Below are 17,472 nucleotides of genomic sequence, written 5' to 3'. Positions count from 1 at the left end.
GCGGGTCCGACTCTTTGCGACCCCATGGACTGTATGCTGCTGCTGCTAAGTCGCTTCAGCAGTGTCCAACCCTGTGCGACGCCATAGACAGCAGCCCACCAGGCTCCTCCATCCCTGGGATTCTCCAGGCAAGAACACTGGAGTGGGTTGCCATTTCCTTCTCCAGTGCATGAAAGTGAAAAGTCAAAGTGAAGTCGCTCGGTCGTGTCCAACTCTTACTGACCCCATGGACTGCAGCCTACCAGGCTCCTCCATCCATAGGATTTTCCAGGCAAGAGTACTAGAGTGGGGTGCCACTGCCTTCCCCAGTGGACTGTATAGTCCATGGAATTCTCCAGGCCAGAATACTGGAGTGGGTAGCCTTTCCCTTCTCCAGGGGATTTTCCCAACCCAGGGATCGAACCCAGGTCTCCTGCATTGCAGGCGGATTCTTTACCAACTGAGCTGTGAGGGAAGCCCCACTAATAAAGGGCAGGTGAGACTTTTCTGGCCATGTCAGCTAGGTTATCATTTGTTTCCATTTTTCTGAACAAATTTAGAGATCAAAAATGTCACTGTGGGGGAAAGAATCTGATGGGCAGAATTTGTGCATATTTTATGCCCTCCGTACCCATCCTTCCTTTCCCAATACCCCACATTTGGGGGCCAGCAGCCAGCCACCTGCCTCTAGTTCTTCCCACAACCAGGGCAAGCTTCTTAACCAGAGGGGGAGGGCTCCTTCTTCATTGCTCTCATTCAAGCCAGCTCATCTTTTCAGAGTCAGCTCAGATGGCACCTTCTCTCTGGGACTTTTCCTGAATCTCACAGACAAAAGTTGGCAGTCTCCTTCTGGGGGTACTCACAGTGTTTTTCTCAGCCTGTTTTTTCTGTCCATGTGTGTGTTTTGCTAAGTTGGGAGTTCCTCAAGGGTAAGCACAGTCCCTCACTCAGCTGGTACAGAATCATGCTGTTGTGGACGGAGGCAGGGAGAGAGAGAGTGAATGAATGAAACACAGGGCGGGAGGGGTGGACAGGGCACAGGGGTGTGTCATCTTGGTCATCTCTGCCTCTCTCTCTACATCACTAGTTGGGGAAAGGGAGAGCTGAGACTGTGATAAGGCGAACAGGGTTCAGCTGGCAGGGAGTTCAGGGGCCCTGATCGTCAAGGGGCGGAGCCCATAGACTTAAGATAATCCTCACCTGGAAAATCTGTTCCCCCCATCCCAGCGGAGCCTTCTCTTCTTCCAGAAAGAGTGTGGAATGCTCCAGAAATATGCAAGACCCTCCAGAGATGAGGAAGACAATCACAGAGTGTCTGTTCTAAACAGTCCTTTAATGGAGGCTGGGGGATCCAAGTAGATTTGAATCTTAACCCTAGGCGTGAGACAGAAATTCTCCCCTCAGAGCCTGTTTCCCCATCTGTTTGGTAAGAGGCTTGAAGTGACTGATTGTCTAAAGAGGTTCTGAGCTGAGAGTATTCGGGTTCTAAGAAGGGCTGTGAGACAGTGCGGCCCTGCAGTATCCTATCAATCCGGCTCTTTAATTCCCCTCCTTTCCCTCTGCACTGGGAGACCTGCCTTGTAAACAAACGGAAGTCAGGCCAGGAGGCTCCGCAAAATACACCACCTCTGCTGCTGCTGCTGCTAAGTCGCTTCAGTCGTGTCCGACTCTGTGCGACCCCATAGACGGCAGCCCACCAGGCTCCTCCATCCATGGGATTCTCCAGGCAAGAATACTAGAGTGGGTTTCCATTGCCTTCTCCGACACCACCTCTGAGGAGACTTCAACTCTCCTAACCTTCTCGGTGTGGCAAGGGGGAGAAGAGGGGAGAGGGGAGCAGGGACCAGGGAGGGGAGGAGGGGATCTTAAAACAATCAGGAGTTGATAGGCCAGCCGCCTTCATGTTTCCTGACGAGCTGGCTGGCTCTCCCTGCAGTTCCTCTTCCCAACTTCGCCTGACAAGGCTGTCTCTTCCCCACCCTCTGAAGTGAAAGAGAAACAGGTTGCAAAGCCTCTTGGATTATAAAGCCACTTACTCCTCTCAAGGAGCAGAGCAAACTCACTCTGTACTAAATGCCAGGAGAACACACTGGGTGGGATTCTCCTCAGACTCAAGGGTCCCTGGATGGGCTGACGGACCTCTGCTGGATTCCTGAAGTGCCCTGCATGGAGCTAGGACTCAGGGCACAGCAAAAGCTCTAAAAGTTCCAGAGATCAACCGGTCCCACAACTGTGTTTGTCCTGGAGTGCGCATGAGTGCACGCGCGCACACACACACACACACACACACACACAGTCTCTCCTAGCCAAAATAAGATCTGTGCTTCCCTTTCTTCCTTCCTTGCCCAGGTCTCTGGGAGCCCAGGACCTTCACAAACAGCGCTCCGATCACCATTCTCTGCAACCCAGAGACCTGCCCTCCCTTTTCTGGTGTTTACAGAACAATAAGAAAGCGAGGGTAGGTGCAGAAAGGCCGTGTCAGTCCAGGCCTCTGAGGGTGTGGGTGCCGAGAGGAGGAGCCGGCAGCCCAGACCTCTCCCCATTGGGCAGACTCCACAGGTAACACGAAGCTCGGCCAAGCGGTGCATAAATAAAGTGGGGGACTAGCACCACCTCCTTGAAAGGGGCTGAGTCCTACCTCTTCACCCTCACCTTAGGAAACCGGCTCCTGTCTTTTGTATTGTCTGTGCTGAAAATTCAACTGAACCCCACCGTAACTCCAAAATTTTTCTTTCTGGTTAATTTTGCTCCCTGGTATGCCATCTCCCCTTTCCTCCGCTATCCTATGCTTAGAGTGACTCCTTGGGACTGAGCCCCACCTGCCCTCAGGACCCATTTCTGTTCTGCACGGGGCCTGCTCAGCTGGACACTTTATACAGTAAGTGCTTCTCATTTCTTATTCCCTGTCCTCAAATCTTAGGAGTCAACGAGCATTGCAAGACTCGGATTCCTCTTCTTCCTTTCATGCGTGTGAGTCTTTGGGCCTGTTCGTTAGTCGCTCAGTCATGTCCGACTCTTTGCAACCCCATAAACTAACCATCCAGGCTACTCTGTCCACGTATTCTCCAGGCAAGAATCCTGGAGTCTCTAGCCATTTTTTTGTTTGGAATTATCTTACCAGAAAAATCTATGCATTATTTTGAATCAAGCTCAAAAGGAGGCCTTGCTACCTGAAGGTACAGACACTCAGACGTTCAGGTGAGTCTGAATTCTCCGCATCTAGGGGGGGACTTTGGAAAACTAAAACCCAGAGGCTCCATCAGGAGAATCGTTGGGCAAAAGAGAATAAAGTGAGCTGTGGAAAATGCCACAGTCACTAGAAGTTGAGCATCAACTTTCTCCAGGGCTAAAGGGACTGAGCCTGCTGCGTTTCTACCAAATCCCCAGTCAGTTCAGGGTTTTCTTGATCCCTGATATCCAGGGATCTCAGTAAGTCTCCCTGATAATGGGAATAGGTGTGCTGAGCTGGGTGCTAATCAGTTAAGTTCCATGATTGCAGTTCTGTCTGGTTTCATGGAAATTTACCCAATTAAAGGAACAGGGGGCTGGCTGGCTTTGCAGCCTGGGCTGGAGGGTACAGCACTAACAGGAGATTCTTCAGTTCTTGGGTCCAAGTTGGTTTCATTAGGAAGTTACTTAAGGCACAGTCCTGAAGGCAGTTCGACAGTGCAGGAGGGGAGTCAGTGGATGAATGTACTCTATAACCAAATACATGTGTGGTTTGCTCCTCTGAGCAATCCCCACACTGCAAATGACCAAGGCAGAGGTCACTGGGGCATCAAGTTGGTGAAGCCGTACTGGGCAGAAGAATCTTGGCTGAGGGATGGGATCCAGAATGGGTCAAGGCTCTGGATACAGATTCTAGTTCATCTTTTCCCATCTCTGTCTCGTAGCTACAGGTCTGTAGAGCAAGAAGAGGGTGATAAGGGAAGGGCCTGCCTTTTCTGGGCTCTCTGATATCAGTGCTACCTCCTATTTGCACAGCCTTTCACAGTTGAAGTGCTTTTACAGACTGTCGTCGATGGAGTAGCCACCATGGAGGTTAAGGAGCCCGTATGAGGGTGATGCTCTCTGCACACTCCGATTGAAGATTTGAAGACCTGATGGACCGTGCGTGTTAGGAGGGGTAAGAGTGGGGTAAGGAGGATCTGGAGGGAGTGGAATCATCCCTTGTGCTCTCTGAGTTGGGCTGAAATCCAGACAGAAAGCAAAGAATCCTTCCATCCCAGAACTATTTCCTCCCATCATCTGCCATCATTTAACAGGGCCAAACAGGTCGGTCCCCTTTCTCCTTTGACTAGGAAATGTTTCAAAGGCAGTGCAGAGGGACTATATCAACTAGATCACTCACAAGCAGGGCACTCTTCTCTCTCATCATTGAGAACCCTGAGTGTTAAAAAAGAAGGTGGCTGGGGGAGGATGGGTCAGCCTCCCTCCTCCCAGTACTCAGATCTGCGCTCCCAGCCCACCCCAGGGTCCCCCTGACCAAGGAAAGCGTGGCCCTGCCTCAGTGGTAGCTGGAACCCCGGGCCCTGGTTGAAGAGCCTCTTTGAGATGCCCGGTGCCCAGGGGCTTGAAAGGAGGGGGAGGGGAGCCACATTCTAAGCCGCTACCTCCCTGCTTCGGGTCAGAACAAGCCCCAGGAAGAAAGTATTCCAAACAACAGGGTGGATCTGCCCTAACTCACCCAGTCTGCAAGTCGGTGCTGAGAACAGCCTTTTACGGGCTTACACGGAGCCCGGGGCATGTCTGGACGCAGCAAGGGAAGGGGTGGAGCAGGAACTACAGGGCAATGGGCGGATGGCATTTCTTTAGGAGGATGGAGAGCTCCCAGGGTTGCCATTCCCTTGGTGCAGTTCAGTCCCTGAGAGCAGGTGATGGCCTTCGTTCCCACATTCCCGCATCCTCGAGCCCCGAGAAGAAGATGTTAGAGGTGCCATTTCCAGGCAGGTTTGAGAAAGGATGTGAGGTCACCCAAAAGTGGCCAACCTAGCTGAGTTTATAGGAGCGAGACCAAGGACACTCGCCCTCCTGTGACCATCCCAGCCCCTGTGAATGTGCCTAGCCGCAGCTGGCTGCTCTTCTCCCTTTTTCACACCCACAAATGGGCCTGCAATGGGCTGTTCGTGCTCTTTGGACAGTGCATTCTGGAGAGGAACACCTCCACCCCTGCCTCTACCACCTGGGTAAGCAAGAGCACAGTAGGTTCAGAACAACCACCTTCTGCAGCCAGGACCAAGCTCGGCTATGGCACATGCAGGGGAACACAGACATGGGGAGGCCGGCCAGCATCCCAGCCAGGTAGACGCAGAGACATGTCCACAGGAACTTGAGTGGAATAGCTGCTTCGAGGGAGACCAACAGCAAGGGCCCCAGCTCCTGCAGCACCATCCCCATCCCTCAGCACCCTCGGTGCCGCAGGCCTGGTGGGGGGCGGTTCTGGGTGAGCTGGTTCTCTCAGCTCCTGGAGGAAGTGATCCTGCGGAGGGTGTGAGTACTCGGGTCTCCCCCACCTCCCAAGTCTGTGATTCAAAGATCCTGCAGGCTTCCGGCCAAGCAACAGCCCTGTGGGCAGAGGCTGGGGTTGCCACGTGGCCCACCCTCTGAGATCAAGACCTCAGATAGTCCATGTGCTTCTCTTGTCCTTCATTCCACCGGAGTCTGTCTCGTACCCAACCAGATTTCAGTGGAGTGAAGTTCAGGAGGCGTGGAACTGACACCGGAGCTGCCGGCAAAAGTAGGCCTGACTTGGAAAAGGAAAGGCTCAGTGAGAGGCGTGCGAGCTGCAGACACCTTGTGCGTGTGCCCGTCTGCAGACGGGATCTGCCTGTTACTTCTAAATGGACATGGGTGTTTTCTGTAACTCACAAAAAGTAAACGTTGCCTGTCTCTGTGGCTCATGCTATTGCATGCGGATCCCCTGGCCTTCTAAGTCACTTCCCTTTTGGGCTAAAACAGAGTTGTGGGCTTGAACAACTAACACAACTCCCCCCTCCAACCTCCTTGGGTTCTCCAGACAGGTGGCTGGAACTCTATTTGCAGTCAGCAAGGAACCCTACTGCCTTCAGCCTCCCCGCAGTGCCAGCAGGGCCTGCAGAATGGGGTAAAAAAACTCTTAAGATTTTTAAAACCCATTTATATTGTAATAAAATAAATGTAAATAAGATTTAAGTGAAGGCAGATTGAAGATATCTGAGACACTATACAAGATATATCTCATAGAGTACAGATGTAAATTCTGTAAAGGTTAATGCACTTAAACACATTTGACACATAAAAATGTCAGGACCAACATTAATCATTTACCAATTGTAATTGCCTTTATATGGGTCTCTTCTCCCCAAGACACATGATTAAAACACCAGGCTTGGTGGAAATCTGGGAGGGAGGAAAAACAAATAATACTTCTCAGCTGCCAGGGTCTATGATTTGCTTTGATAGATTTAGCATTGATTTCATCGGGTTTACCATCCTGTGTAAATTTATTTTCTCTATCCACATCTCTCCTTTAAGGAGAAAAAAGGTTTGTGGGGAGGAGGGTGGGTCCCTTAATCCAAAGGAAGCCCCACCCAGTTACTGAGGAGATGCCCACGGCTTTCTGTGACTCACCCCTTCCTCAGGTAAATGGGGGCTTCCCAGGCGGCATTAGTGGTAAACAACTCACCTGCCCACGCAGGAGGCGTAAGAGACGCAGGTTCGATCCCTGGGTCAGGAAGATCCCCTGCAGGAGGGCATGGCAACCCACTCCAGTATTTTGCCTGGAGAATCCCATGGACTGAGGAGCCTGGCAGGCTACAGTCCATGGGGTCACAAAGAGTTGGACATGACCGAAGTGACTTAGTATTCATACACAAGTAAATGGGGGCTTCTCCAGGCAACCAATCTGCTAAAGCAGCAAAGTCTGAACAAAGCCTGGTTCTGACAAGACTTCAGAAAACCCGGTTTTCACTCCAGAATGTGCTCCAGATGGTAAAAGTCAATAGATGTCCCCTGGCCTGGCTGAGTGGTGTTTTCTCAGGAGGCTGCTATCAAGGAGACTCCGAGTTTGCAGATGGGTGCTTGTCACTTGGGTATCCAAGCCCCTCCCCCAGTCAGTGACCTCTGAGGGGAGGAGACTCTTCCCCTACCCCACCGATCGCTGGGACTCTGCTCCTCAGGAATAAAGAGCTCCCAGACTGGGGGCAGGAGCCAAGAGGAATAAGCATTTCTTCAAAACATTTTCCTGCTTCAAATTCAAACAGATTCAAAACCTCTTCCCTGTCACCCTCACCCCTTCATTCTGAGGTCCACAGACAACCAAAGGGCCAGGAGGCCAAGCCACAGGCAGTTTTTGAAAACGTGTTTACCCGTAAAATTATGCAGTGACCGGGGGTGGGGACGGGGTCAGAGGACTCAGGGCTAATGAACCAGCAAATATCTTCCATTCAAGGCTCTGAAAGAAAAAGAGCACAAAGCCCGAGTGATGGGGCATTTTCATTTGCAGCTTGGTTTGAGCCCTACCACCTGGAATGCTTTTTAAAGGAAGCAAGATGGGGGGTGTGTGGGTGTGTGCACACGCGCTCATAGGGTCAACTGTAGATAGTGTGTGTGTGTGCGCGCGCGCACATGCACGCCCAGAGGGTCAACTGTCAAACACCACCCAGGACTCAGTGCTGTAGCTCTGTGTGATGCACTGTTGGGTTCCCGCAACCCAAGCCCCACTCAACGCCATCTTCGCTGCAGCCATGCAGGGTCTGAACTGCCCCCCCTCCCCCAATCCGTGCAGCACCGGCTAGATGGCGGATTCCCGTTCAGGAGGCTGAGCCAGCCCGGAGCAGCCTGCCAGGGAAGCCAGTGTGTGCTGTGAGCCGGCATGAACCACCCCATCCATCTTCCTCTTCCACCCCCCACTACTTTATGTCCCGTATCTTCACTGCAAAGCATGGCTCGCCACAATACAGCACAGAGAAAATGATTCAATCAAAATTCCCTTGCAACAACAACAAATAATATTGCCCTGCTTGCTTTATTCATGATCTTTTATTGAGGCGAAAGGCAAGTATCATTGAGCCAAACCTGAACAGACAAATATAGACAACATGGGTAATTTCCTATTTCGTGCTAATGGTATACACTGTAGATACAACCTGAGAGGAGTAAATTACAAACCTATCAATAATACATCGCACCCGGGCTCCGGTTTCCCAGTTCACGAGAAAATGTGTATTGGCAGAGGGTTCTCCAAATAGTAAAAGCCATGCATATAATGAGATGGAAGCTACACGCTCCCCTAGGATGGTAGTCTGGTCTTTATCAAGGTCCTTTATGGAAGAAATTCCCCACGTTGAAATATCCTAAAGCCAGGGCCAGATGAGTTGTCCAGGTGAAGCTTCAATCTCAGAAAAAGCCACAATCTGGGCCTCTGTTTGCCAGACGGCTCAGAGACCTGCATCTCTTTGGACGCCTCGGGTCTATGGTAAATTTCCAGGGTCTGCGGGGTGACCTACGACAGTGGCTGGAGGTCTCCAGATGACCCCTCTGCAGGCGGCAGTGTCAGAGGGAGAAGTCACCTGGCTTCAGAGCTCTCACGCTGACCCTAACCCTGACCCTGTGTGTGGTCCCCCAAAAGAAAGGAAGAAGGAAGGGAGGAGGATAGCGAGCAAGGAGCCAACCACCCGCAAAAGATACGATATTTATTCTGAAATTTTAAATGTCCCCAGTTCCTAAAAGTCAGTGAATCCAAATTCCCTTCTTCCTCCCCGTTTCCTACCACCCGTAGAGGCGAATGACAATTTTATTTGAAAGTAAGGAGGACTTTCTGTCAAAGTAATACTGCTACCATGGACAAATTAAATTACTGTTTACAAGAGGGCTAGTCCCTGCTGCAGTCACACACTAATTCCCATCTTTGACCTCCCCTGATTAAGGAAATAGTGAGGGATCAGACCAGAGGGGCCAATCAGGTCCCTACCTCCCTTATCTCTCTCTTTTTTTTAAAATCAGACCCTGAAGGAAAGAGCCCACAAAAGGATGAGAGCCTGTCAGTGACTTGCAGGCAAAACGAAAACAGGGCAGCCAGCAGCCTCAAACTCAAGCTCAGAAATGGGAAGGGCTGGCCAGACATCAGTTCATTAGTGGAACTAAAAGCTACCTAGACTGCAGGGAACTGACAAGGCTTTCTGGAGAGACACACTTAGGCATCAAAGAAAAATAATGCAAAAGATTCCCTTTGTCTGGAGGCAAGAAGCAGTTTCTAGAAGACCTGTCACAGTCTCCCCCCTCCTCCCCGCAACGCCTCTGTGGTCAGTCACTCAGTCGTGTCCGACTCCTTGAGACCCCATGGACTGTAGCCCTCCAGGCTCCTCTCTCTGTCCACGGAATTTTCCAGGCAAGAATACTGGAGTGGACTGACACATCCTCCTCCAGGGGATTTTCCCGATCCAGGGATCGAACCCGTGATTCCTGAAGCTTTTGCACTGGAAGGTGGACCCTCCTCTGCTGCATCGCCTGGGAAGCCCTCCATCCCTCTTCAGTTCCTTTTTCCCATCTGGAGGGGTGAAGCAGGCCATTTCTCCTTCATGCATTTCAGATAGCAGGGCTGGGTGGGACACCCGGTGGGAAACAGGGGAATTACACTCATACTGGCTCTCAAGCATCACAAGTCTAGGGAGACTTGTGCACCCTCTGGGATCACGGGAAATAACAAGGCAAGCAGCTCCCCAGGGTATGTGGCACTGAAGTGGACTTTAAATACAGTAGCAGTTGGGTAGACACCCACCTACACTTCTGCTATGTTCAACTGTATCAGGAAAGAATTTGGCTAGGAATAAATATAAGTAACTGGAATCTATAAATGAACATACACTATGATGTGCAATACAACTCCCTCATTATTTAAACTTCATTATTTTAAAAGTCATGTTTAAAGGAGATATCATCCCAGAGGGCTCATCATGCTGAACAGCTGGGAGAAGTTCCCCAAAAGATAATCAATGGATGAGAAACTCTCACCAAAGATAATCGAACATTGATTGCTCAAGCTAATACGATTTCTTATTTGCACACAAGTGCATTGCCTGGCAGGAGAAGGCAATGGCACCCCACTCCAGTTCTTTTGCCTGGAAAATCCCACGGATGGAGGAGCCTGGTAGGCTGCAGTCCATGGGGTCGCTAAGAGTCAGACACAACTGAGTGACTTCACTTTCACTTTTCACTTTCACGCATTGGAGAAGGAAACAGCAACCCACTCCAGTGTTCTTGCCTGGAGAATCCCAGGGACGGGGGAGCCTGGTGGGCTGCCGTCTAGGGGTCGCATAGCGTCGGACACGACTGAAGCGATTTAGCAGCAGCAGCAGCAGCATTGCCTGACAGCAGGCAGCAGTTTGCTAGTATGTGAAGTAGTTAAGAGGGGTCAGATTAGATCCAGTGCCAATTTGAGCTGGCCAGGGAACTTTGGGCCAGTTACTTAACCTCTCTAAGACCCAGTTTCCCTATCTGTCAAGTGGAAATAATAGTAATAATGTCAAGTACTTACTAAGGGCCGGGCGTTGCATGCTTGGTGTGTATTAAATCATTTAACGTTTCCAAGCATCTTATAAGTTATGATTGATATTTCAGTTTTTATCATCATAAAAGTGAAGCAGAGAGAGGGTAAGGGACTTGCCCAAGGCTACCAGTTGGTGAGCAGCAGAGATGAGCTCCAAGCCAGACTCCCTGGCCCTAAAGTCCACATACAGGATTCTTTTACTCTCTCCCATATCTTAGAGCTGGAGTGAAGATGAGATAGGATAACACATGCAAAGCCTTCAGCAAGTACCCAGTAGAATCTAAAGAATCAAAAACAGTGTTTATTATTGTCATAACAAGACAATAATGATATCAAGACAAGTACCTTTGAGACGCTTACCCAGTGTTCACCAACCAGGAATAAGTAACTGGCGCATCTTTAGCTGCCAGCAACCCAGTGTTGAGTTTTCTGTGCAATTTAGTCTCAACTACGATCCACCTCAGCTTCTAGAACATTTCTCTCTTCCTCCAGCACCTTCATTTTCAGGGAGTTTTCCATTTTTAGCTTCATATTCAGTGTATGACACATGCACATGACCATAGGGACCTTGAGCATTTTTCTCTTTTGCAAAATAGGCGTGGCATAAATCAGAAGTAGCCGTTTTTCCACGTTAAGTGGCCTTTCAAATTTTCACTCTTTTCCCAAGGGCAGGTGCAAGGTACAAGCGAAGAAGAAGCTGGTGAAGAGCTAATAAAGAAAAGAGCGGTTTTAACTCCCAAGAAAGTGGAGCATTCAAGAGATGAATCAAGAACGAAATCAGGAAATAGCAAACAGATCATCAGCGAGGGGACTGCAATGGCTCTGAACTCAGTACCCTGAAGCTGAGGTTTAAGGAGAGGCTTCGAGCAGAAGCCAGGCTGTGAAGATTGCAGTAGAGAGAATACAGCTCTAACAGAAAGTGTGCCATGTCCCACCCCCACCCCGCCAGGCAGCTGGGCTCCTTCCCCAAGGGTTTTCAGAGACAGAAGTGGGGCTGTTACACCATTCAGACCGGACCTGCCAGGCGCCTGGCTCTCAGGTCACCGTACCCTTCTAGATCGCCATGTCTTTCTCCAGGGGATCTTCCCCACCCAGAGACTGAACCTGCATCTCCTGGGTCTCCTGCATTGTAGGCAGATTCTTTACCCACTGAACCACCTGAGAGCCCCCCAGAGGGCCCAGCTGACCTCAGAGGATGAGGGTCCTGGCTGGAGACTGCCTACCTGGTAGGTGCCAGCACTGGGAAGGGTCTCACCTGCAGCTGGACAAAGGACAGGCTAAAAGAGAAATGGAAATGTTTACAAAAGGAGTTCCTTTTGTCTCCTTACCTTACCCCAGATCATTTGCTTTCTAAGAAAGAGAGCCTGGAACAAAGAAAATGTCCCTTTTTATAACATAACCATATCAATTACATTTCATTGCTACACCATTATGGCACATTGTGTTATAATCCAAATGTTAATGGCCTCACCTCAAAAGCCTCCTGCACTCCCCTTTGCCCTCCTGACAACCTGGCTTTCAGCTAAGTCAGTTTATCTACTGCTATTTGGTCCACAGTCCTTCCTTCTTCAGTCAAGCCCATGACAATAATGGCAGCAACTTTCCTGGGCCCCTCCAAGAGGGCTCTATTAAACAAGTCCTGCGTCTTGGGGGTTAATTTCCAATGTTTCTATGGATTAATAAACCAGCAGTGCTTCTTTAACTTGAGTGTGTACACAAGTCACTGGGAATCTTGTCAAAATGATTCAGCAGATGCGGGGTAGGGCCTGAGAGTCTGCATTTTTAACAAGCTCCCGGGATGCTGCTGTGGCACCAGGACTACACTTTGAGTAGCAAAGAACCGGAGGGCTTGAGAGCCAAAGCCAGTTCCCCCCACACCGTGCCTGCCCTCCGTGCAGCATAGGGCTAGGACCTCTGGTCTTTCCTCTGCTCCTTTTCCTCTGGTCTTTCCTCTGCTCCTTTTCCTCTGGTCTTTCTTTGAAGTCACTGGCACCTCAGCCACTCTGGGGAGATGTGAGAGGCACAGAGGGCAAGAGGGTGGTTCGGGCTTGTCATGGCACTCCAGGCTCTGACATGTGATCAGGAAGTTGGTGTCTTTTCTGGGCCCAAGAATGGCCCATGTGATCCCAATTTGAAGAACTCACAGCAGTTCAGAATAGCAATCGTACCTCCAGTGTCTAATATATGGGCTTCTCAGGTGGCGCTAGTGGTAAAGAACCTGCCTGCCATCGAAGGAGGACATGGGTGAGTAAGATCCCTTGGAGGAGGGCATGGCAACCCACTCCAGTATCGTTGCCTGGAGAATCCCATGGACAGAGGAGCCTGGTGGGCTACAGTCCATAGGGTTGCAAAGAGTCAGACACGACTGGAACGACTTAGCATACAATGCCTAATATATAAGGTACATTGTTATAAATAAAATCTTTGAGACTCAGGAACCACAAGGAAACGATTTCAAGGATCTTGGCCTGTGACCAGTGACCTGGAACTAGGAGCCATGAGTATACTTTGGCTGCCAGAAAACTCAGAGCTAAACTTAGTGAGCAGTTTTGAAGATGGAGGAAGAGAGAATTCGGGTAATTTACCGAAGATCAAGACTCTTGGCCAGGGCTTGAACTGACCTAGTCATCCTGCCTTGTAGACAAGTGTTACTTTCAACAAGCTACTCTACTGCTGTGTTAAGAACCGTTGCTGACTTACCATGTAGACTTATCAACACCGTGAACCTCAATGTCTCAATACAGTTTTTTTGTAATATGGAGACCATAGAGCTGATAAAATTCAAAAATGAAATATTTAATATCACATGTATTTATAAATGTATACCTATAATATTGAGCTATGTTCTCACTGTTTACTGGAGAAAATAATACCACAGATAAATGACCATTCTGAGCAGTACTATGTTGGCTCATGAAGTCAATGACCGGGTGGAAAGAACTCAAGCTGAAGCAGGACAGATATGGGTTCAAATCCAGAGTCTGGGCTTCCCTGGTGGCTCAGATGGTAAAGAACCCACCTGCAATGCAGGAGACCCGGGTTCAATCCCTGGGTCAGGAAGATCCCCTGGACAAGGGAATGGCTACCGTACTCCAGTATTCTTGCCTGGAGTATCCCATGGACAGAGGAACCTGGTGGGCTACAGTCCATGGGGTTGCACAGAGTTGGACACGACTGAGCAACAAACACTTTCACACCAGCGTCTGTGACCTTAATAAAATAGTAGACCTATTTGTGCTTCAACTGACAAAAAAAAATTACAAAGTAAATCATGTTCTTTATCCCTCAAGGTCATTGTAGGTACAAAAAACACTCAGTGAATGATAAATAAGAATAGGAATATTTTTTTTTTTAATCCCACTGGTTGTAAGTCACAGAGAGAGTAAATGAAAGACAGCAGGACCAGGAGAGCTGAAGAGAAGCAGCGAGGTCATAGCCAGAGGAAATTAAAGACAGAAAAAGTAGGAGCCTGAAACCCAACGGGCAAGTTGGATCCAGATGGATGGTGGAGGGGTATCTCGGCAGAGGGAAGACACACCAATCATCAGACCAATCAGGGACCAATCATCAGAACAAAGTCGTGGTTCAGCAGACCAAGCACACACAATGCAGGAGTTCAGGAGCCAAAGTGAGACTATGAGTTGGAAAGCCAGACAAGTTGGTGGGAAAGAGACACTCACCCCTAGAAACGTGCACAGGAGGCTAGGGGTTGACCTTGCTGGAGGCAAGTGTCTGGTCCAGTCAGGAGCCCCTCAGTGCTTTCCATGAGGGTGTAGACAGCTCCAAGCTGGCAGATAAGGGCAGCGAGGTAGCAGAAGTCACCACATCCGGCTGGGCTGCAAGGAGAATATTGGGGCGGCCACCAACAGCGGATTCTGACACAGCACCACTAACATACTCCTGACCCACTTTCATTTTGTCCAAAGATGCCCTTCCAAATTGAGTCTTTCATTGAGAAGACGTGCTCCCAGATCTGATTTGAGTAGGGAACATAGCTGCATGCAAACTAAGAGGTTAGAGAGGACCTGTTTTACACCCTCACTCTACACTGAGAAGCAAAGCCTCCTACTTTGTATTCACATTCTGCATTCTGGATAAACTGTCAGGTACCTCTGCCATATTTTTATGGATAATTAGAAGGTTGCAAGAAGCAGATGTTATGAAACTATCTATGACTAGTTCTTAATGGTGGATGACAAGAACTCAGCACCCTTTCTTAATTACATAAGACATAGTGAGTAGCATAGAAAAAAACAGAGGGAGAAGTTGTCAAAGCCTGACAAGGTATCAAATGGTTAATCACCCACATTGAACCTGAACACTTCTTTACTACGTAATTCGGAACACAGATCCCCCAGCTGAATAATTCTATAAGGTGTGCATTCTCCTATGTTTTAATAACTAAAAATACCATTTCAGGTTTTAGTAACTAAAATATGAACTCCTGCATAAAATAGGTGAATTTTCTGGTTAAAACTTCCCTGACAAGAAAATTTGCATTTTATTAAATATAGATACAGTTTTGCTGCATCAGATCACATTCAGTGGGATAAAAAGACACAGTGCCTAGAAAAGTGGGCTCTTGTCCCATGAGGATGACGGCTACAGTGAAAATGCTTTTGAGACCTTGCTCTGTAGTAGGCATGGTGTAAGCTTATGGCCAGGCAGCCTCTCGGCCCTCAGTCGTTCTTGTTCATTGTTCAGTCGCTCAGTCATGTCTCACTCTTTGCAACCCCATGGACTGCAGCACGCTAGGCTTCTCTGTCCATCACCAACTCCCGGAGTTTGCTCAAACTCATGTCCATTCTGTTGAAGATGCCAGCCATCCATCTCAACCCTCAGTAGGTGGGCATTATGCTATCCCCGTTTTTTAGAAAAGGAAACTAGTAACAATAATAACAATGACAACCACAGAAGCCACACCAGCTACAACTCTTGGCGGTTACCAAGTATTTATAATGTCTTCATGTTACATACATCATTTATTTAATAGGGCTAGCACCATAGTGATTTTTACTTATGGTTTTTCCAGTGGTCGTGTATGGATGCAAGAGTTGGACTATGAAGAAAGCTGAGCACCGAAGAATTGATGCTTTTGAACTGTGGTGTTGGAGAAGACTCTTGAGAGTCCCTTGGACTGCAAGGAGATCCAACCAGTCCATTCTGAAGGAGATCAGACCTGGGATTTCTTTGGAAGGAATGATGCTAAAGCTGAAACTCCAGTACTTTGGCCACCTCATGCGAAGAGTTGACTCATTGGAAAAGACTCTGATGGTGGGAGGGATTGGGGGCAGGAGGAGAAGGGGACAACAGAGGATGAGTTGGTGGGAAGTTTTGGATTCAGTTCAGTTCAGTTCAGTTCAGTCTCTCAGGGTCTTTTCCAATGAGTCAGCTCTTCACAATAGGTGGCCAAAGTATTCGAGTTTTAGCTTAAGCATCAGTCCTTCCAATGAATATTCAGGACTGATCTCCTTTAGGATGGACTATTTGGACCTCCTTGTAGTCTAAGAGACTCTCAAGAGTCTTCTCCAACACCACAGTTCAAAAGCATCAATTCTTCAGTGCTCAGCTTTCTTTACAGTCCAACTCTCACGTCTATACATGATGACTGGAAAAACCATAGCCTTGACTAGATGGACCTTTGTTGGCAAAGTAATGTCTCTGCTTTTTAATATGCTGTCTAGGTTGGTCATAACTTTTCTTCCAAGGAGTAAGCATCTTTTAATTTCATGGCTTCAGTCACCATCTGCAGTAATTTTGGAGCCCCAAATAAAGTCTGTTACTGTTTCCACTGTTTCTCCATCTGTTTGCCATGAAGTGATGGGACCAGATGCCATGATCTTAGTGTTTTGAATGCTGGGTTTTAAGCCAATTTTTTCACTCTCCTCTTTCACTTTCACCAAGAGTCTCTTTAGTACTTCTTCGCTTTCTGCCATAAGGGTGGTGTCAGAGGGGGCAAGAGTGGTAGGACTCTTCTAATTTGCAGTCAGCTGGGCACACATGTGGTTCACCTGGGCACCCCATCTATGGCTCATCTGGAGTGGGGGCAGTCTTTGGGGACTGAGCCCTTGACCGGTGGGGTCTGCACTAACATGCAGTGAAGATACTGTCTTCCCGTGGCCGTATCCCTGCCCAGAAAGGGCCTACCCGCTGGGAAGACAATGTCTCCTGCTGCCTCCCAGCCCCCTCAGGGCTTGGCACCAGGATGGAGGGTAACAGAGGGGCCTGAGCCCTCTGTCTCCCCCCAGAGCCCCTCCCACTGTCACCAGGAGCACCCGCCCAGGCCGAGTCTTGGGCCTCTCACTCCTCTGTCAGGAACAGATCTCAGCCCACAGGTCAGCTCTCCCTTCTTTACAAGTGATATCGATTTTCTGCCTCCAGCTCTGACCTCATCTTGGAACTGGATCTCTTAAGTGTCTGACTAGCCTTCAAAATCCTCCCTGAGCACAAATTCCCAACCAGATACACCCTCTCCCTCCAGAGAAATTCCCTCTCCCAACTTGCTGAATTCTTTACGTGTGTTCATTAAATGCATATTGAGTTCTCAATATATGCGAAGCATAGCCCTAGATGTTGGAGGTACAGTAAAAGAATAGGACCCAGTCCCTGTCACCAGAGAGCTTATAATCTAGTTGAAAATGTGTGTGGCTGAGCTCGACAAAGGAGCTGACAACGAAAGCGGTGGTCTTGGTGTCCTGAGCTATCCATCTATAAGCTCCACCACACATAGAACAAGGGAAACGCTCCAGGAAGGGAGCAAAATGCAAAATCAAATGAAGGATTGCAAAACGTACTGAGGCGAAGGGGGCAGGGCACAACGTTTAAAAGAATGACAGCCACCGAAGACACGACATAAACTGGTCAGAACCAACTAGGTCCAAGACGGCAGACAGCGGACTCCCAGTAGACCTTGCCTCTCGTATGTGCTCCTTGCACTACATTAGCATGCGAAGTGACACGCCCGCAGG

At 49.0% G+C, this 17,472-nt stretch overlaps 1 long non-coding RNA gene and 1 other non-coding gene across 3 annotated transcripts; both read left to right on the top strand.

Annotated features, from left to right (window-relative positions):
- Nucleotides 1–2,583: 2,583 nt before the first annotated feature.
- On the top strand, nucleotides 2,584–5,224 carry LOC104974529 (uncharacterized). Of its 2 annotated transcripts, none has more exons than XR_009490925.1 (3): nucleotides 2,584–2,857; nucleotides 3,129–3,177; nucleotides 3,991–5,224. It is a non-coding gene; the product is annotated as an uncharacterized lncRNA (long non-coding RNA). The 2 variants fall into 2 exon arrangements; XR_003029824.2 differs by having other exon boundaries at nucleotides 3,101–3,177.
- Nucleotides 5,225–5,615: 391 nt separating this feature from the next.
- Nucleotides 5,616–5,684, top strand: MIR205 (microRNA mir-205). The gene has a single exon (NR_030909.1). It is a non-coding gene; the product is annotated as a microRNA mir-205 (primary transcript).
- The last annotated feature ends 11,788 nt before the right edge of the window (nucleotides 5,685–17,472 follow it).

Source organism: Bos taurus, chromosome 16 (assembly GCF_002263795.3).
Source record: "Bos taurus isolate L1 Dominette 01449 registration number 42190680 breed Hereford chromosome 16, ARS-UCD2.0, whole genome shotgun sequence".
Lineage (NCBI taxonomy): Eukaryota > Metazoa > Chordata > Mammalia > Artiodactyla > Bovidae > Bos > Bos taurus.
This window is presented reverse-complemented; position numbering and strand designations above follow the sequence as displayed.